Source organism: Anser anser (genome assembly GCF_964211835.1).
Source record: "Anser anser genome assembly, chromosome: 1".
Lineage (NCBI taxonomy): Eukaryota > Metazoa > Chordata > Aves > Anseriformes > Anatidae > Anser > Anser anser.
In genome coordinates this window covers 62,423,509-62,445,942 of record NC_139720.1, presented here as the reverse complement: position 1 = coordinate 62,445,942, position 22,434 = coordinate 62,423,509, and the positions used below count along the sequence as shown (strand labels likewise).

The window sequence follows — 22,434 nt, the reverse complement described above, 5'->3', positions numbered from 1 at the left end:
AGAGTTCATACTTAAGCTTCAGCTTCTTGATAATCAGTATTACTCTCTATGGTGGCTCATACTCTAGCTGTAGCCAGAGCCACTAGGCAAGGTAGTTCAAGCACACAAAGAGAAAAGCTCACTTTAGCTGTGCTTCCACTGACAGCACAGACACAATCTGCTGGAGTTTCTTGGTTCGATGGAAGGATCACCACTACTAAAGAAACAGCAACTCAGTGTACTCAAAGTCTTTTTAAAAATAAAGAAATATGTAAATGTCCTGACTTTTTTGCCTCTCCTCCCCACTCCTCTGGCCTGAAGCATTACCTCTTCTCTCCCCAACGCCATGGACCTGTCACTTTGAAAACCAATTTTTTGAAGAGACAAACAGCAAGAAAGGTCACTATGGAAAGGTGTTTCTAATTATCCTAAATTACTACTCATTCAAGGCATAGCAAAATTTAGTAGGATAATGCTATTTCATGAATGTAGAGCAACCACTTGGTTCTGGTCTAAAATAACTTGTTTTAAGAACAGATAACAGTAACATCTTAGTGCTATATTACTGTCTAAATGATTCTTCACTCTGGTGGCCTCAGGCTAAGGCTTTGAATTGTCTTCAATTAAGATGTCTCTGGTTGATCCATCCTTAAATCCCACTGTAGGCAAGTTCAGGTCAGTTCTGTGCTGCACATCTGTTTGTTAAGCAGACAGATTTTGGCAGCAGTAAATTGCACCACAAATGGCTCCACAGAGGTGGGAAGCCTCATTTGGTCTTCAAAGTAACCAACTTCCTACAGTAAATTTAAAAACTTCAGTGCTCCAAACCATGAAGGACACCTGCATGTCATTAAGTACTTAATGCTGAGCATACAGCTTTCTGGGTCACCATCTGTTCCGTGAGAGCACCAGCCCTGGCTGCTGTTCCCAGTTTTGCCTGCTCTAGGGTTTGAACTGTCAGCCTTGGCAGCTCACAATTACCCAAAAGGTAGTACGGATGAATCTTCTGTGTCAGCTATACAAATTCAGAAACAGTGTCCCAAGAGAGAACAATTCAGCCAGCCAGAGTTCAATCAAGTCTGTTTAAGGATTAGGAGCTAATCAGGATAGCTCATAAGGTATATGCCTGTGTTTGTTTTATCTACTGCTGCCCTTCTAATCTCATCAAGATGTCTGCCTACCTGTAATTATCTGGCTCTGGTAATACTTATGGTCTATGTCATTTAATCAAAGTTCTCTCCTGTGCTTGTAGGTTTGCTATCTAGGCAACCATACACAAAAGATAGTTCAAAATCAACATGTTCTTGCCTAATCTGTGGAAGCTGTTGAAAAGACTGTAGCAGAGAGCTACCTGCACAAAGCCAGAGAAGAAATATCTAAACTGCACTGGAAATACAGAAAGATTTTCCCTCTGCTCCATAGGAACAACATGGGATAGATGTGCCTGTAGATAGACTTTGCCAAAGTTTTCAGCCTTGAGTTTCAGTCCTTTTCAAGTTGAGTATCTCCAGATGGTTACACCACATTGATATCATCATTAAGTTAGGAAATGCTAATCACAGAGAAAAAGGAAAAGGTAATGGGTCCTAGTGGTCACTGGGGAAGCATGACCTTTACACAAAGCAAAGTAGAAGAAATGAGAACAGACTGCTCAGAGATCTGGGGAACCGATGCAAGCTATAACCACTCTCCACATCACAGGCTTACAACTTCTGCTTTTTGCCCTGTGTCCTCCCCACCCAAGTTGTATTACACATGAAAATCCAATTCAAGGAAGTGTACTTTGTAGAACAATTCAGTATTCTATGGGAAAGAAATGAGCAGGTTTTTCCCCATTTGGGAAAACCTTCTTTGGGATTTGATCTTTCAAAATCTTCTTAAATGAAGCCAACAATTTATTATAACTATAGTTCGTTCTTGAATTGAACTAGATTTCAAAGCTAGTAAACTCTTTCATTCTTCTCAGTGAGAAGAAAGCCATCATTTCTTCCAACTCTAGAAACAAAACTTGCTTATCCACATGACTGCAAGTATATAAATAAAAGTTCCTCACTCCCATCAGCAAAGGAAGCCAATAAAGCTGAAACCTTCCTTCTCTCTAATGCCTCTCTTTCCTGAGTCTTGCAAAGTCCAGAAGACCTCTTTACCCCTGCACACCGTTCTCATTCCCCAAGTAAAAAGTAGGTAACTAATAGCACACACTGGCATAGATACTCTTCTCTGAATTAGTTTGATTTAGTTTATTTCACTCTAAAGAGGTAGACCTTTATGTAGACAGATCTGTTTCACCTTAGATGTATGCCTTCATTGTTCAGATTCACTTTTCCAAAAGGTTTTATTTACAGAAAGTCCTAAGAATAGCAAGACAATGCTTGGATAAAAACCATTTGTGCTAAAGGACCAGAATTTCAGAAATAAGGGCTATAAGTAAGGCAGGGTAAGAAAGGGGATAAAAATAAATAAATAAAAATAAAAGGAGCACACAAATCCATCTTTTCATGGTAAATGCCCTCCCAGCATGGCCCTTCTGGTTTTAAAATGTACGTTTCCCCATTCGCTTTGGTTTTGACATTATGTTTGACTGTATTCTACATCTACAGCAATTGAGTTACAATTTCATATGATAAAAGGCAACACATTAGTTGTTACTTAAAACATGTTACAGCCTGTATATGAAGTAAATTGGCACCTAAATTGCAATATTCATGTATTACAGTTAAAATTAAAACTCCATTATTTGATGAAGCATGTCATATTTGCAATCTTTTAAAGCAGACTTCTGCTCCGTTGACCTGCCTACATTTCATCTCTGAGCACATGAGGAAAAACTCTCCTGTCAAGTCAAAATAGGTATTCTTGGGCAAAAGCCCCAAGTTAGTTCCTTATGCCAATCTTCTGGAATCCATGACCCTGCATTTGCTGCCTACTTTTCATAAAATGAGGGATCCACTGCCTTCCATGAAAGCGTTTGTGAAATTATCATCCTGCATCCCATCATCTACTCTGTAAAATTGTAAATTAGTTTTTAATTGAATTTTTCCTATCCTGGTTTTCTCCTGTAAGTTAGAGGCCTTCCAACTTGCTATTTTTCTTCCCTAAAACATATTTATAATGTGGTTATCTGTTCTTCTCGAGTCTGTCAGATGGATTAAGCTCTTTAAGCCACCAAGCAAACTTATTCCAGCTATTAGGTTGTTGGAGAGGTTTTTTTCCCCCCCTTTTCCTTTCTTTTCCTTTTGCACCTTTTGAAAATGTTGACACTGATTCAAAATGCATTATTCTGGTGTCTCTCAACAGCCACGTCTCCTTACTCTGGCCATCTCATGTACATGCCTAAGAATCATTTTTAGACATTTCTCCGGAGCACTACATTCAGAACTCACATGGCCGTGCCTACCTCCTATGAACCCTAGAAATCATTTTTAGTCATTGCTTTCCAGATATTTTCCACTATGTGACTTTCATTCATACATACAGACCTAGAAAGGACCAGATCACGCAGGGCTAGGACACCTGCATCTTTATTTTCAAACCTGAAAACACAACAGGGAAAATGTCACCTATCCCTGAGACACAGACATAGGCACGGGAAGGAACAGGTGGAAAGAGGCTCCCTGCCTTTCCCTGGCAACTCTCCCCATTTCCAAAAAGGTAGAATGAGGTCTTCAGCAGCCTCAGGCTGTTAATAACAATGCCAATGATCAGTTAGTAATGAGTTTTGCAACATTTAGCATTTTCCTTAAAGCATAAAGTCTAATTCTTCATTAATGTTTAAAAGAAGAAAATATTTTTTTTCAGTCTTCAGTTTTAAAGAAAAATACTTGGAAGTGTGACCAACGGGTTGCATTTAAATAATAAAAACCTATGCAGAAGACCAGAACAAAGGATCCCATCACTGTTTTGGATTTTCTTCATCTAGTGATTTTTAGGCCAATATCCTGACAGGAAAGGGGGAGGAGTGGGGCTGTCAGTACTGTATTCAATGAGTATAATTACACTGAATTAGCGCTAAGGGGTTTAGAGAAGAAAAAAAATAGTATTCCACAGAGTTAATATAAAGTGGGCTTTCATGTACATACAAACCCACAAGGAGTGAGCTACTGCCTGCTGAGAACCATTTGAGAGCCAGGGGATTGATCAGACTCGGCCAGCCCCTTGCTTAAGAAAAAAAGCTGCAGTTGTGAATTACTGTAAAGCAGTATTCACATGATTGATGGGTTTACCCCCCCCCCCCCAACACATTTGTTTCAAAGATCCATTTTGTCTTCTGTGCTGACGGTGTGAATTAACCCCTCTCACAACGGCTGGCTGGATCCTGTAAAACCAGTCCAAGGTCTAGCAGCTCGACGAAGCTTTTATCTTATGTAGTTGTGTGACTGGGAAAATAGGAAAGAGATGCTATTTAACACCCAGACTTCTGAGGAGCACCATAATACCAACCTCCTCAAATAGTCTGCAAACCATCTGCCATCAGACTAGCCAGCTCCTCATCTTTCTGAAGCATCGTTACTGAAGGAGCTCTGCTACTGATTTCCCTTGCTGTCTGATACTTCGGCACCCACTTGTCCATTCCAGGAAGCATAAGATATATCTCCACTTCTTGCCTTTTTAGCCCTATTTGTTATTAGCCCAGATCACATCCAGCTTTTAAAAAGCTCCTGAAATCTCTGGAATTGATAGTATGACACAAAGACAGATTTCCATGGAACTCCGATCACAGACACCTGCTTACCAACAGGCCCACTCCATCTCAGCAACAGATTATTCAGTCAGGAATAAACTGTTTATGACAATGCAAACTGCCCTGTGCTATTCCTGGTTCCCAGTAAGGCTCTTCACATGAGTATGATTTCTTTTTCCTTTAAAAAGGGAAGGGAGAAATGTATATGTATATAAAATATACACATATAAAAGGAGAGAAATGAAACAAACAAACAAAAGTATTAAATGCTATTATTTACACCAAGCTGCCTGCAGACAAGTGAAATGTAGCCTTCCCACACACAACCCCATAAATGCATATCACACTATATCTGCACCATTTCACTTCTCTTGCTCTGGACTTCCACAAAACTGTGTGTCTTACCCCACAGCACCTCCTCTGCATTCACAGTCCTGTTCTAGCCACATGGAGGAAAAAAAGGAAGAGAAGAAATGATGCATTGCCACCCCAGTTATCTGTGTCACAGCTGTACTCCCTATCAGCACATGGCCAAGATTTCTTAATGGCTTCCTGCAGCATCCTCTGCCCCTGCAGTGCAAGAGCCCTTCATCCCATTCCAAGCACAGTTGCTCCAGTGGTTTTACAATGAACATTAGGCTGGGGAGCTCCTCAGGGTGTCCTGCCTTGGTTTTGTCAGGGCACATCATGGAAGTTTTCTGTTCTTGAGCTTAGAGTGCCTTGTATCTCTCTTATTGCACAGTCCTTTCTTGGGTACCATCTGTTGTGATAGTTAGAGTGGATGTCACAGGAATCACAAATGCCAAACCCAGATACTACAAGATATCTCTGCTTAAAAAAAAAAAAAAAAAAAAAAAAAAAAAAAAAAAGCTTCAAAAGGGACAGATGCTGATGTAGTACCAAATGGCACATGCATTCCAGCCACTACAGACTCAATTCTCAAATTCTCATTTGAGGATACAAGTTTTCAGGCCAAAACTTGTCATGACTGAAAGCACCCAGTTGCTAAGTTAGCCCATGTGCAACAAAGCTATCAGGGACCAATACAAACCAGGACCAGAGCTCAGCTTTCCAGGGATAAATGGGTTAGTGGTGAATGCTCAGCATCCTCTGCAGCATGCAGTAACTGCTGTCAGACCTTCTCCTGCTATACAACTACTTTGTTTCCAAATTTTATACGAGTGCATTTTATTTACCCCAAAGGACGGCATGTTTCATTTCTCTGAGAAGAACTCTCTCAATTTCAGTGAATCTGTCCAATTTGTCAGGATCATTTTGACTTTTACTGCGCTTGTGACCTCTGTTGCTGTGATTTGCAAGTTCTACAAGTGCACCTTCTGTTCCCCCAGGCAAACAGGGAAAAAGGAGAATTAGATCAATGGCTGCTATTCTGGGACCTCATGGAGCTGCACGCTGCCTGTAAACCACATGTATTGAAAAGCAGCCCTTAAGACAGCGTAATGAATTCTCCTCGAGCCGGGGTAGAGCTGGGGCAGCAGGGTACACAAGCATTACCGGCGTGCTGATATGACACCGCCATGCTAACAGAGACATCAAGTCCCATGAACACACTGTACAAAGCTTAAGGCTCGCTCCTGCGCCAGGCCAGCAGTCTTTTGTTTTTCCTGTCAAAAATGTTTCCACCAAGCTCTGGCCAGCACACTAAATTGTTCTCTTCCCTCCCCCACTAAATCCCCTAACTATGCAGCCTGGTCCAGCAGTAACAGCAGCAGAATGTCAAACACAGGTGTGCTATTAAGAAAGGTCAAGTTATTTAACTCCCAAAGCCTATGCACAGTGGAGTACCATTAAAAGCAGACTAAACAACAATTTACTTTAAAACAGAAGCTACTTGTTGTCACCTCGTGGGCTTTTTCATTTGCCATGTTCAGCAGCAGCACAGGCAAATGATCTAAAAGCATCATCAGGAGAAGCAGCAGGTTAACTCTAACCTCACTTGGCTTCTGCTCCTGCTGATACTTTGTGCGCCCCAGCAAAAGCGGTAATGCATTTAGAGTCACATGGTGACAAGCAGCACTAAGCCCTTGTGTCCATTCACAGCATCCTGCATAAAAGCCACTTGAGCTCATCAAGAATAAGAACGAGCTCTTTCTTAAGCCCAGCCCAATCCAGTTAACAGGCTTATATGGAAATGCTGAGAGACAGGGCTTACAAGTGGCAATGCACCTAACTTGCACACACTGCTTTACTGAAAATTAAGAAAGACAGTAGGCATGCACCATCCAGCATACCATCCAGTTCATAACCCTTTCCTCTCTATATATTCCTTCAGAGATCCTTTTCTCTAAAGACATGAATTTAAGAAAAGGCCCAAATGACCTTTGAGATTAGCAATCATTACTATAAGTCTTCTTCCAGTAGTACCAAAACCAAAAACTCCTGATAAATACAGCAGCACATTTCTGTCATCCTGATCAGTTAGCCTTCCCTTCCTGCTCTTGGCATATGCTTGTGTAAGTTGATTGACTTCTGCTAGAGATGCCAGCGTACACCAAATTAGAAAGAAGATGCACTGAGGCTCTGAGATTGCTTGTTGTGACATTAGTTGGTGATAACATACTATTGCTGAATCCATCTGTGGACAGAGATGCAAGCTAGGGAAGAGGCTTGTCCTGACAGTCTTCTAAGGCGCTTCAGGAGGTGCCTAAACTCTGCCCCCACCACCACAACCACAGAGCATATGGGGTAGCTCCAATATGAAGGATGCAACAAAAGATGCCTGCCATTTTGAAAGCCCAAGATTTGCTTTGGGATTCATTACTGAAAGGGTAATATCCTTAAAGTACCTGTAACCTTAAAACCTCGATTTTTCATAATAGAAATAAGGGGTTAGGAGGGTGGACACATCGATTTTGCCCAGAATATGGATAATTCTAGGAGTTAAATGAAAGGCATTTAAGAAGTATGAGTGTTACTAACAGAATTTAACTTAAAACATTCTCCAGGAGATGCAGGGAGACTAAGTCAGCATCAGATTAATTGAACACAGGCAGACTTAAGGGAAAATGGGTAGTTTTCACAGGATATTCCACCTCTGACAACATACTTGTTTTCAAATAGTTGTCCATTTACCACAGCTGGAAAGCATCACAGCATAAAATTAGATATACATGAGCACAATCAGCTTGCATTTCTGGTATCACAGCTTCCTGGAGCACAGTTTGCTTGAGTGTTAATCAAAAAAAGGCAGTAACAAAAAGCATTAATGACAAGCTATACAACCAATCCAAATCACAATAAGCCTACTTGATATATAACATTACAAATATATAAATATGCATATAGTTACTATATATTTAATATAGTTACTTAGGTAGACTTTAGATCAAGCCTTTAGCTGAAATGCTTAAGGGGGGGTCATTCTAAAAGTAAAAAATGTACAGTCTTGAGCTTTACACTCTACACCCCCCCAGCACATAACAAAAAGACTGTCTGAGTCAGAAGTATAAACCTACCTTTTCAGGTTCTCTACAATGAGCATTTTGTTGCTAGGAGGTACATTAGGAGAGTGTTTCCAACTACCATGTTCTGATCTAGGATGGTAGAATACAAGCCTCCAATTCAGACCAGAGATAATCGATGTAAAATACACAGTGATCTAATGACGATGACGTTATCATTTTATGGGAATGTGAAAACGAGATGATTTCAATCAATGATTTCTTGTCAGCATAACCAATTCATATGGTGGCAGCTCATCTGAAGCTTACAGAAGAAAATTTAGTCACAAAAAGATGGAAAATAATTGACTCAGGAACTGGGCTACATTTTTACACTAATTTCCAAAGGAAGAGAGAATAGCCACAGTTACAATACATTTCCATGGTATGCAAATATAGGATTCTCTCACAATTCTTTGAAATCTTAACTTAGCACATTATTATGGTGGATATTATGCTTGGGAGGTTGTTACCAGTCCTAAGAGAACCAGACTTCAAGCACAGCATTTGAGAGTCACTTCCTTCTGTTCCCTGCAAGTCTTCCTCTAATAAAATATGCAAGGACTGAGCACAGATATTCTGAAAGGATGCCAAAGTGCAGTCACTTATGATACTCCTGGTCACTCAGAGGGAGAAGGGGGGCACTTTTTGAATGAATTTATTCACTCAAATATCCTTAAGAGAAAGAAAATGGAAATCCAACCCAAGTGAAACTAATAGAACAACTTTGACAGGTGAGATGTAAAATGGAGATTAAGAGGTACAAGAGCAAGGCTGAGGAACAAGGAAGCAAATACATAGTGACAAGTAATAAGGCATTATTTAAGCACACGGGAAAGCAGAACTCTGGAAGAGCTCATGGGTCCTGCAGACTGGTGAGATGCAAAGAAGTCAATGGGGGCAGAAAAGGAGATTGCAGAGAATTTAAATGGTTCCTCTGCTTCAAATTTCAACTGAAAGCAGGGAAGAGAGATGCAAGACCTAAGGTTATACAAGCAAAGAACTTGCCAGACAGAGTTAGGGGAAATAAAATAAAACAAACTCCTCAAGAAATTTGCTTGTGCTAAACTGCATTCCAGCACTAGGAGCTAGAGCTGAGAAAAATCCGTTAAAGGCAGATGTACACCAGCTAGCCTGAAATAAAAACTCTACAAACTATTTTTCACAAGGATAAATCATCCCTCTCTAATCTGCAAGAATCCTCTAAAAATCCTGACTATTCTTCATTAGATATAACTTGTTTGGATTTTCAAAGACTTTGAAAAAAGCTATTACGATACCTTGGTAATCATGGGATAAGAGCTAAGGTCCTGTCACTCTTAAAATATTAGTCAAGCAACTGAGAATCCCATGTTAAGAACAATAAGTTCTTCATACAGAAGGGGGCTGGTAGTGACCAAAAGATCAACCTAGGATCAGTGTTGTTAAGTGCATTTCTGAAGCATCTGATAGAAGGAATGCAAACCAAGGTAACAAGTTGCACTACTCATATAAAACAATAAGATTAGTCAAGCATGGAAGCCTTTGTCCTCTCAACTACCCAGGCAACTGAACAAATATCAGAAAAAGAAAAAAAAATCATCATGGGCATCAAAACTAAGTGGAAAGAAAAGAAAAAAAATATATATACACATACACATTTACATGCCACTATATACCAATGATTACTGAATTAACTTACATTCTAAACATCAAAAAAGTCCCTGAGACAAAAGACGACATACCCCTGTGCTTAGCTCAATAATTGTTTCAGAGTAGACAAATATTTATAAAAGAGCTTCTAAATTTTTAAGCTGTAATATGAAAAAGAGTTTGACTACAGCAATTATAATGCAATTCTGGAATGTCAGGATACATTTCAGATACATGTGCCCACTAGATAAGGGCATGAATTATGAGCACACTTAGAAATAAACTATCAAATAGTCTACTGATTTATAACTTAGCATAGGGCTGTAAAAGGCCACTGAGAATGAGAAACATAGGAGAATGTGTAACATTTATGAAAAATGACCTACTAGACAGTTCAAGTAGAAAAGAGGTTAAAGCAAATGGTAGCTGGGGTTATGGAAATAAGGGTATTAGATACACAAGAAATCAGAATTAAGATTAAGAAATCCTCAGCTATTGAGAGTTATGAAAATACGTCTTCAAAACCAAAACAGTTGGTTTTTGTCCACAGGGATGGTTTATATTAGGGGAAAAAGCGATTTCAAGTCTATGCCCATTTAAAGTTAAGGAAGATAAAAACTACTTGCAAATAGTTTTAAACAGTCCACATAAGCCCCTTCTACAATGTGACCCACACTCTTACATCCACTTTCACATCTTCTGCATTTGGACTACTGCTCCTCACAGGACATGACCCATGCCTTAGGAAAAAAATCCAGATCTATTCCACAGTTTTTATTGCTGCAACAGAAACAAAACAGCAAACTGGGATTGGATGGGAACCAGAGTATGGAAACTAGAGAAGAAGATGGGGCCCTGCAATGCAGGCAGCTTACCTGGGATCAGCTGCTGCAGCTTGGAACTTCTGCTACTGCAAGAAGGTCTGAGTAGAAGACATATAAATTAGTCTTAAAAGAAAACAAACAAAACAAGAAAAGCACAAGTATCCATTTCAGAAAAATCATACACGACCATCAGGAAGTGAAAACTATACATATTCTACACTAAGAGTCTCAACCTAACATTGAACCAAAGCTAAAATGTGTTTTGCAAGAGAAACTATGATCACATGGGAAGAAAATAAAAAATAAAAAAATAAAAAAATCCCAAACACTGTGTCTTGCGGAGCAATTGAAAATGAAAGCGTGCAAGTCTTTGGGGGAAAAAGTGAATCAAAATTTCATTTGTATTAAATTGTATAATTATAATGAAAATAATTGTAAATCATAATTACAAACTATTAAAAATTACATGTAAGTTATATTCTAATTTTCAAATATATACTTTGAAAGAAATTTATGCTGATCAGGAAAGGATAAGTTTCAGAAAATGCTCAGCTTTCAGTTTCTACTCCTCATTGCCTATCGATGTACATTATACTATCCTTTTTGTTAGAAATCATGATCATCAAAATGCCAAAATGAACAGCATCAGCTGCACATCATGGTGCATCATGAAAAGCTTGCTGCAGATAGCATATCTGTCTCATATATGGTTTGATTTCTGGTTTTCATTCCCTTGATACCCGTAAAATACTGCAAGTGTACACATATGAACTATATTTTCACTGACTTGGAATAGTTACTGAATTCAGTAATCAAGAATTCCTATTTTGATAGGCCTGATGTGAAATATTTAAGCTTCAATTTTTCTTTACTTAGACATGTAATTTACACTTCACAAACTTCTCCTGCTCTGTTTTGTTTGTTTGTTTGTTTGTTTCAGAATTCCCTATTTAAATAAGATGAGAAATTCCCACCTACAATTACTTGAGAAATCTCAGTTGGCAAAATCCCATCTTGAAGTAGAGCCTTATTGCACATGCTGGAAGTGTCAATACAGAAAGAAGTGAACTTGTCATTTATAGTATGTGTTGTGCAATTGGAAAGTCTAAAGTTAGATAACACATTTGAGAGATGCATCCCTACAGTTTGGAAAGTTTCTTCAAACAGAGAGGCACTTCTGATGTGTGTGTAAAGCACAATGTTGGGGCAAAGCGTCTACACATCTAATTATTTTTTTCTCGTATAAACGTGTTCAGTCTCCATATCCACTCAACCTACTGCTGTGATTAGCACAAGAAAGAGAGGTTCTCAATTATAGGAGTACTTCCTTGTAGGTATAGTCATAAATAATTCAAACTAAACTATAGTACACAGTGATTAAATGAACAAAGTACATGCTGTAATATGGTACACTTGGTTTTCAGTCCTTTCCTCGTATAGCTGTATTCAAATTCCAGCCATTCACAAGAGCACTCACCCTTTGTGAAAGCCAGCACAGATTTGCTGCATTTGGGCACAGAGAAGCAACCAAAGGAAAGCCAGGACCACTTCTCATGTTACGCTACTGAACAGATGTGTTTGTAAATATTATCTCAGTTGCAGAAGATTATAAGGATACATTTTTGAAAGTAGCCTCAAAATAATTTCCTAGCTCAGAATTATGAGTAGGAGGAAAAGAAGGTGAAACTCCTTGTTCTCATTCCTATCCTTTTTGAACTTGGGATTCTTTCATCACAAAAACATTACCAATTCTGCAGATTGCTGTGGGCAGGTAGAAAAAATGGTCCCCACATTGCCACATTTCTGATTTCTGACAGCTTTACAAAGCCGCCTTAAATGTTATGCCCAAAAGTTTTCTCCCTTCACAGGTAAAAACAGAGGCTGCTCTTAGTGGACAGACAGAAGCATCCACCTCTCCTCAGGATGAAGTCCAAACTTTTCAGTGCTAGAAGGTTGTAAGGTAAAAGGTTTGGGCAATGGGTTATGCCTGGCAGACACTGTGCCTTCAAAAAATACAGTTATTAATGTTGATGGACAGAAGCTTACATCAGAAAGCCTTGGAAAAGTACAGTTATTAATATTGATGGACAGAAGTTCACATCAGCTCTCCACTAGTTTGACTTTTAATATAAAATACTTGAGCAGCTCACAGTTAAACAGAGGATACCAAAGGCACCACAGTAAACACATTGCTCTGAAACTTATCACAAGAGATGTCATCCTCACCTACACATAAAAGGTATGCGCCTGAACACATACAGTATCATAAAACACTCACTTCAGCTGTGTTAATCTTCTAGATTAAGGCATTGATCCAGCAAAGGTTTCATATGCTTTTTCCATTGTCTAAGTAATCCCACTGTTCCCAGTGAAATAACTCATGGCACATAAAGCTGTTCTAATGCATAAGATTCACAAAGATTGTAGTTTAAATTACAAGTGACTGGTAGAATAGACTGACTGCTTTTAAAAGACAAACATACCTCTATAATCCAAACGGCCAAACGATGAGTCCAAAACACAAACTGACCTCAGCATCCTATTTAAAGCTAGAAGTCACAAAGGGCTTTTGAGTTTGCCTTCTTTATCACCTCATAAACTCAGTTCCTACACTATTTTGCCAGGGCAGGGAAATTCCTAAAACACTAGATTCAAAATAGCTACTCCTATTTATGCAGTCCATAATCCCTGCAGCTCTTTATAAATCCTCTGCTGGTGGAGGATATGTGATGATTATTAACTGAGGGAAAAGTGGGAACAACCTTTAGGCTCCTGTGACTTCTGCAGGTCTTTGGTCAAACTGCCCATACTGCAACTGGATCTCTTGGGGCTGGCTGGGGTTGTTTTGTGTTTTGTTCCCCACCTCCTAATCTTCTGTTGCTTGAGAAAGCCTAGAAGAGGAGGCAGCCTGCAGCATGGAGCAAGTATGCTAATGCCATATCAAACTAACTGCCATGCCAACGGCAATCAAACACACACGCCTGCTCACACACTTCTGCCAAATAATCACTTAAGCAAACATCAACTACAGAGATTAGCAACAGCATCTGACAACATGCAAATCAGGCAAGAAACATGGGCTGAAGGGACAGCTTAGCAAAGTGAGGATTTAATAAGTGAAATGTGATAAAGTTCCTGAGTCAAAACTCACAGGGTGTTTGGAAGATTTCTGAAAATCCAATCTGTTGGTCTTGGAGAGAGAGCTAGTAGATTGGTTTCTTTTCACCGCTTGGTCCCTACTGCATATCAGCTGCACCTAGGCAGGCTTCTAATAAAAGAAAGTGACTCTCATGCAGACAAAAACATCTTTGTGACCTCAGGGAACGCAGCAATCCAAACAACCAACCAGGCAGTCAGTCAGGTGGCAGAAGCTACTGGGAAGCAATCAGAGCATCTCAGGGGACTTTCATCAGCACCAGAAGGAAAGCTAAGCCTCTACAATAGAGGGCTGGGCTTTCAGAATAAAACTAAGGGCAAATCACCCATGGAATACAGAAAAAGAAGTTCAAACTAGTTCCATTTGGGAGCATGGGGAAGAAAAGCTACTTTCACGTAATTTTTATTTTTCAAACTACAGAAACAAAGTACTGTCCTACCAGAATTAAGACAAAGTATCAGAAAAATCACTTTATTGGTCTTTAATTTACTAATACATACACCACTCCAAAGACACTCTCAATGAAAGTAATAAGGTTCTGCCACAAGAAATGTGAGAACAGTCACAACCATTTGCCAGCATTATAATGCATTTGGGTCTTATTTTTAAGATTTTATTACCCAAACAAAGGGATGGGCACTCTTTCTAAATCTTAAGCTGAATTCTATAATCCATCTTCTGACAAAGCTCTTGCTGAAGCATCAACTTTCCCTGAATAATGGTTGGAGAATGTGTCCCCATATTAGTATTCATCTCCATTTAGCAGGAAGAACATGATTTTCTGAGCTGGAAAACATCTCAGTATGGAAGCAGATGAAGTTCAGTTGTCTCAAAGAAGACTATGAGGTGTAGTGCCTTAGCACTGAAGGGACAGCACTGTATTAGAGGTGCCATCTATCTCACATACTATGTCTAAGTTCTTTCCTTATCACTTTCAAAGGCAATAGACAATGCTACCTTTCCTTTACTATCTAATGAAGTGCCTAGAGGAGTATCATAGAGATATTAGTATACTAGTTTAGGTATTTTGAGCAAATAGCACTCTTCTCGTTGTTGTTTGCAGGCTACAAGCAAGAAGGAAGAAAAAAAAATCCTACTTTTTTTTTTTTAATTAAAAAGGATTTTGATATGGAACTACTTACTTGCTGTGTCAAGCATATTTCAGATAATTCTGTCACAGAGCCAAAGATGCTCCAGACTGTGGGCCTTCTGTTGCTGACTACAGAAGGGCATATATATTTGTGTTACACTATTAGGGCTCTCTAGCACTTTGAGATACATGATGTGTGAAAGCTATAGCTAAATAAATTAAAATATTAAAAAATTAAAAATAAATAAGAAATAGATCTGTTGCACTAGTGATCCAGCTGAAACAAGGATCCTTAAATGCAATAGTTTGAACATCTTTAGTTGGCCATGAAACTCATCCCACTGTTCCCAGGATTCCAAGAAACAAAACGCAAGAACAAAGCAGGTTTTGTGCCTGATATTCCATGGAACTGAATTTGAGAAGCCAGTTCATTCACGGCCATTGTTTGCAATCAGACAGGGGCATTCTGACTTCCACAGGTATCATTAAATGCTTGTGTCAACACGCAGGGATTTCCTCACATCTTAGAACACACCTGTTGAGAACAACTATCTATTTTTTACCTTTATAACCCCAAGGGACAACCTAAGGCAACAGACTAATGCAGGTAGCGAGTCAGATGGTGAAGACAACAGTAAAGTGGTCTATCTTTCTTAATGGGCTTGGAAAAATCAGGATCAAGTTTGCTCTCAAGCCTGAGAAATGAGCTTCCTCAACCTTAGAGCCTGCATGCCTCGTGCTGTGCCTGTCTCCACCACCAGCTGGACTGGCCCCACCAATACCTGAGAGCATCATCCCAAGCATGTAGCAGGAGGCTTGCTGATGGAAAGAAGAACACACACCGCCTATTTTCCCTTCCAGTTGTTCCATCTGGTTTTACTCCTTCTGCTGGGAGGAGAACTTGTTCAGATAGTGAGCTGCTCCAAAAATATTTGGAGACAAAAAAAATTCAGTTTCATGTACATTAACTAGCTGCAGACCAGTGCCAAAACAGGAATTTGGACTGTGGTATTAGAGAATTTCTCTTCTTTCTCTTCCCTCCCCACAGACATCTAATGATGGTATCATCCACAACTAACCAAGGGATGCTCTACAAGATCCAAGCTACATGGGAACTCTACAGAAACTAAATGAGGAAGGGCAATTTTTATAACACTCTCGTGAAACATTCAGTGAGCTCTGAAATAGCACTGGCAGGCCTCACAGGAGCAAGGACCAGTTTAAAATTGAACTTGAGTTTACTAAACAGTCATGAACTGGAGCCTCAAGCACTATTTATTTTCAGAAGCTATTTTTATCAGAAAATCCCCACCTCCTGTAATGCTCTTTTGCTCTGCCTCTGCCCTTCTGTTGCACCTGCCATTGAATAGCACTCACCAAGCACTGTGCTCCTTGGGACCAAATTAACATTTTAATACATTTTTTCTTAACATAAGGAAACCTCGGCATAAGGTTATACACACTGAAACCAGAATGTGCTATTCAGGGAAAGCAAGAGGCTTTCTGGGAAGAAGAGGGGGTGGAAGGGTAGCATCACCTGATTGCATCAGTAATACATATAGCTCTTTTCCACATTCACATTCCCTCTTCTCATCTCCCATGAAACTGCCTACAGCTGTGTTCTCTCAACCTGCAGTCTGAAAGACATTAAAAAGCAGATTGCGAGAGGACTACACTTTTTAAGAAGTCACTCCCACATATGTAAGCAAGAAAGGAAATTAGAAAAGTGTCTTAGAAAAATGCCCCCTTCCCCCTCAACATTCAACTGTTCATATTCAGTTCTAAACAGCAGTCATCATGGTGCTGCCACAGGAGGTAGTGCCAAATCCGTTCAATAATTCAGTGATTCCATTCTTTGGAATAACATAAGGTGAGACACATTGGTCTAGTTTGATAAAATCCTACAAATTCTTTCTACCTTGATAAAGTAAGTCACTGCTGGGAACTTAAAGTGAACTACTTTAATACTATTATGTCAAATATCACCTGCGACAGGGCATTTCATGCCTTGGAGGTCCTTACTCTTTTACTAGTGAAAAGACTGTTGGAGCCTGAAGACAGTCTGAAAAGTATTTATGAACTTGCAATCACAGATTCAGCTCTTCTGGCAACTTGGAGCAAATGAAATTTTAAGCAGCAAATTCCATACTAACTGCCAACTCTTATTTCATGGACTGGATCATGTTCATGTTAAAGACATTGGGATTAAAGAGTTTCTCCAGCTCACGACCATCTCGGTTTGATACAAGATCAAAGGTTTGCAAAGCATATTTAAATAATAATAATAATAAAAAAAAAAAAACTGCTTGTCTCCATTTAGTGTGTAATACTGCTAACACAAATAACATTATTTGAGGTGTCCATCCCTGGGAAGTTAATGACACATGGAAGATATACCTGTTCTCAACTTGCTTGGTTGCTGTTGTATCAATCTACAGACACATTCTTTATGCAATTATAATGCTCCGTGGGTTTTTGTAGTGAAATGCAAACTTCCACATTACAGAAGACATTGATCACTCCTTTAATTTCATTTTTCCACAGTGTTTCTGCTGAAGAAAGCTGATATGAAACAACAGACTCAGATTTCCCTCAAATCTCCTCAAATGCACATTGAATATTTGACAATGCCCACTTCTCTATTTTCCTCCACACGGCTCCATCAGAGAGAACCCTCTCTGCATTCAGAGCAGCACAATGGATAATGATTTCCAAAGCATTAACTTGGAGCCATTGAGACTTGGATGTTTTCAAAATGCATCTATTGTGCACAAAGTATTCTAGACTACCCCAGCTACTCTAGAAGAGTCTTTTTTGCCTTTCTCAAAACATCCACCCCTTGAGCCATCCCTGGAGTGCATTGTTGGGGCTGATTCCTTAGTGCAGCGAGTTCCATCAGTCAAAGCTCAACAGATACAAATAATATCAGGATATGGATATAAATTAGTGAGACAGACCCTAAATAGTTTTGACAGGTTTACTAAGTATATATAGCAACACAGAATGCTATTCCTGCTGTCAGACATCAATATGTAGACAGAAGATTGGGGGCACCATGGAAACTCAGTGACATAAGAGTGGTATTGATTGGACAGAAAATGAGGCTGCAATTTAAGCTTAAGGCTGCCAGAGATGCCAAGAATGGAGAATGACCTCCAGCAGTGAATTTTCAGCATAAGCTCCCTGTGAACAAACCAGTCCAAGAAGGATAAATCAGGGACAAGCTCACCAGGGATATGGGTCGACCGAATGCAGGCTACCCTAAGCAGACAAGAATCACTGTGTGCGTGCGTTACAGTGACCTAGTTCATTCAAAGACAGCATTTTGAATAGTTTATTATAAAGAAGCTCGAAACAAAGAGACTTCCTCAATTAAAGTCCTGAAATGAATCCTCTAAATGAAAATGCTTTTGATACACTGATCAGCAAGAGGTTGTAAATATCGAAGCAAAGCTTATATTGTTAAAGACCAGTTCCCACAGAAAACAGCACTGCTGGAGTATAGGTTATGAGGAGGTCTGAACAGAGTGCTAAGTTTCATGAGCAACACCCATTACGTCCCTAATGCCTCAGTGCTCCACTGGTACACTTGATAATCCTATCTTCCCTGCTGCAAAACACAATAAAATAGAGTATGAGTGGGAGTGCATTTTCAGAACTCCTTAAGAAAAAAAAAAAAATATATATTTTTAAATTATTATCTGAGGACTCAGGACTATCTTTTCCTAGTATGAGCAAGAAGAAACAGAGGACATGATGGGGAAGTACCTTGCTGAAGCCATGACCGCTGGAAGGCAGCTACGGAACAACGTTCACACCAGCAAGAGAAGGATGAATCTACACAAAACATCCATCAGTACAGGACCTTCCTTAGTGCCAGTATGGGTATACAGGAATACGGTAGTGGGATCGCACCGTGTTTTGTATTACTTTAGTAAAACCAACCTTCTGCTAGCAAGGATATATCAGCTACAGACTGTATCTCAAATAACTGGTGATAGACATCTGGTTAATTGCAAAAAGTCTGCTTTTGTTAGGCCACTTCCGTGCTATAAACAAAGACTTACCCGTTTGTAAAAGAAAGATTTGTTGCTGGCTTCTCTTTTTTTTTTCCTTCTAAGAGCTTGCTCTGTAGCATGCTAAAGTCAGTAAGTTTCTGTCCTTCAATTTCATCCAAAGTTTTGTAAATAATATGTCATCAAAGTGTTTAGCTTAGACTGGAGACAGGGGTATATGAAACCTTTCCATTTCCTTTCTCTTTACGGAAAGTTACTAAATTGCACAGCAGGGTTTGTTTGCTTTTTTTTTTCCTGTTTTTTTTTTTTTTAGTTCTCTCTCCCCGGCCTCATTTTGTCCTCTCCAATGAAATACCCTATCCATTCACTTCCAAATTTTTATTACTATAACAAATTAATATTTCTTGTCATAGATATGCAGATTCCTTTATCCCTTCAGACCATTTCTCTTGATCAAAAGTTCAGACCTCGTTATTTTTAAAAGCACTTTTTTCTTTGCAGGGAAGAAATAGAAATACATAGAAAAAAAATATAAACACTTTGCTTTGTTGATCAGCTCAAGTCCACTGTCGGGAAAATGTTAAGGACAAGTATTTCTTCATAGTGACTTTTCTCATACCTTTCCCTTCTCTCTCTCTTCTTTCTCTCCACCTCCCTAATGCAACCAGAGTTACACACTTAGTCTTTTCCTTGGCCAAAACGTTCAACTTTGCTAGAAGCATAGAACAATCATGGCCAAAGGGGGGACGAAAGAAAGAATAGAGTTCAAGAGTTGATGAGCCACAGGTAAAGAGTTCTTCCACTGTACTACAAACCATTTAGAGCAAGTAGGATCTAATTAAAGCACCCACCACTATCCATAGCGGCAGGGTTATCTCACAGAGAAAGATTTAACACGTTGCAAACATTTCCACAATGCTTCTAAGAACCAACTAGTCTAGGACTGACATCCTATAATGCAGCTTCAGACCTTCACTGAGCTAATGCACAGCAGACTGGCTACCAAAGCGGATCACTTGCGGTGTGGAAGAGAGGTGTGTGACGGCCAACTGGAGCATGTAAAAGGTGCAGAGGAGCTCCCAAAGAATTGATTTTTCCCTTTTCAAAGTTTGCCTTTTCCCTATGCAAAGCTCTACTTTTAAAAGAGAGAAGACGAAGGAGGGCAAGGAGTTAGAAGCATCAGCGTTGGAGACCATAACACATTTGCAGAATAACCTGTATGCTTAATGGGAGAAAACTCTATTTTCACCATTGTTAACCCAGATTTTCTCCCAACCCACCCTTCCAGAGGAAATGCAAGACATAAACTGACGAGAGCAGTTTTAAGTAAATCAGCACTTGCTAGAATCAGTTGTTTCACCAACATCAAAGTACAGACAAGAAAGCGAAGTCCCAAGGAAAAAAGAAAAAAGTATATATATAACATATAATATATAAATATATGTATAATATATAAATGTATGTATTGGTTAATGTGCTCAGTCTGAAGGTACAATTTAACCTCAGTTATTGGGAGTCTCAGCCAGGACACTGCTGGCATAGGGCACCTGGGACCTGCAGGAGTTTCGCCACCCTGGGGTCCCGCTGCCCTCTTGTCCTCCCAAAGCGGATCAGCCCGAGGACTCTGCCTTCCCTTCCCCGCCGTGCCACGTCCCCCACCACCATCAGCACCACCACCAGCACCCCTCTTCCTCTCCCCCTGCCGCGGCTCTTGCCGCTCCCCGACACGCCGAGCCACCCGCACCCCGAGCGGGGCTGCTGGTGGGCACCCCCAGACCCGGGGCAGGTGCCTGTGGGGCAACAGGTACTCCCCACCACCAGCACCACCATCTCCAGCCGCTCTCCTCAGCACCCCCGAGGACCAGGGGGGACCCGATGCGGTGCCGGGGGAACCCCGGAGCCGGGAGGGGGTCGCGCCTCCCAGCCGCTGCTTACTTACTTGGGGCGGCGAGAGGCTCTTCTCCCGCAGCTGAGAGGGGCGAGCCGCGGGTGTCCCCGGTGCGGAGCTGCTGCTGCTGGTGGTGGTGCTACTGGTGGTGCTGGTGCCGCAGCGCGTCCCTTCGCTTCCCCACGGACGGGCTCTTCTTCTTCTTTTTCTTCTTATTCTTCTCCTCCTCCTCCTCCTCCTCTTCCTCCTCTTCCTCCTCCTCCTCACGCCCCGCCGTTCTCTCCGGCCGGGGGATTTCTTTGCGAGATTTTTATACCGGAGGCAGGGAACCTGATCCTCCGCGCTTTGACTCGACAGAGCCCGGGCTGCGGCGAGCCGGCGAGAGGAGGGAGGCGAGGCGGGCGCCGGGGCAGAGCGAGCGGCCGCGCTGCCCCCTCGTGTGATGCGGCGGGGGCGCCGGCGGGAGGGTCACCCGCGGGGCAGCCTCGCCCCCGCCGCCGGGGGAGGGATGGAGGAAGGGGGCCGGGTGCGGGACGGGGCCGCTCCGCCCGAGGACGGGGCTCCGGGGGGCTCCCGGGGCGCCCCCCGCCGCCGGGGGTGCTGGAGGGGCGCGGGGCCCCCGGCTGAGCCGGTGTCGGGCTTTGCAGGGCGGTCCCCCCCCCTCGTCGACAACTTTTGTCGGGGTGTTTCAACGCTTCTGGTTGTGGTGCTTTGCTGGAGTTATGTCAAGGCTCTTATTTAGGCTTTTCCAGCTTTTGGGTTCATTACATCCATTGAAAAAGAATGTTCCCCAAGCCACAGCTTAATTTAAAACGAAGTGGACTTGTTCCAAAGTCCAGGCAATTTCTGCCTAATTCCTGATCCCCAGAGCAAGCCTCCGTCTTGATTGGAAAGTCTGAGCCCATTTACTGCTTGGGTCTCTGCTGGGGTTACAGCTTGTGGCTCCTGCTCCAGGTTTGCACAGAAATCCAGTTCAGATTCTTCTCCTGTTTCCAGAGGAATGAGCTAAAAAAGTAATTTGTCTGGCACCGTACACATTGCATCATCTAACACCTACCATCTGTGACAATGGAAAGCACTGTGCGGTTAGTCCCAGCGTGGGCAATCGCACCCACCTGGAGTCTTTCTTCGTAAAGTAAACTACTCCCTTCCATCCACACCTTGGCATCTTCTTTTCATCACAGAGTTATGTGTTTAGTCCTGGCATAGCTGTTAAGGATTTGCACGACGGGCAGATTTAATGACAGTGATGTAAGTTAAAACAACAACTTTGGTTAGCAGTGTAAAGCGATGGCTTGAGATGGAGAGAATATTCTTTCTAGCAGCCAGCTGAGTGGAAATAAGCACTCTATAGTACACTATGTCTTTGTGTTTCAGTGTGTGTGAAGCTGAATGGATCCTTGACAGCTACCCTGCACCTTCCTGAGGGCTTCTTAATGAAATCCTGGCATGCTAAGCACCACGTACATCTAGAGAAAGACGCTTCCTATCAACAAGCACCTGGTGGTGGCTGACACTTTAAGCCCTCAGTGGGTCTCTGTCCAACCACGATAGCACATTTCAGATGGTCAACCATGTCTGAGTAGCAACAAGAAAGTAGGGAGAAGACAATGTCTGACCTGAAAATTCACCTTGATTAAGACCAAAGGATCGCACCAAACTGAGTCAAGAGATTTTTTCCCTTCCTTGCAGAAATCTGAGTCTTA

General features: G+C 41.1%; 1 protein-coding gene across 2 annotated transcripts in view; it reads right to left on the bottom strand.

Moving 5' to 3' along the window:
- Positions 1 to 21,172, bottom strand: part of PTN (pleiotrophin) — a 78,511-nt gene extending 57,339 nt beyond the window's left edge. Inside the window, exons 1-2 of one of the 2 annotated variants that reach the window (XM_083851531.1) lie at positions 20,780 to 20,983; positions 10,629 to 10,675 (exon numbers count right to left, since the gene is read on the bottom strand). The gene's annotated coding sequence lies outside the window, so the exon portion shown is untranslated. Of the gene's footprint in view, positions 1 to 10,628; positions 10,676 to 20,779 lie in introns of both variants that reach the window. The other variant, XM_083851530.1, reaches the window with a different exon arrangement.
- Between the last annotated feature and the right edge of the window lie 1,262 nt (positions 21,173 to 22,434).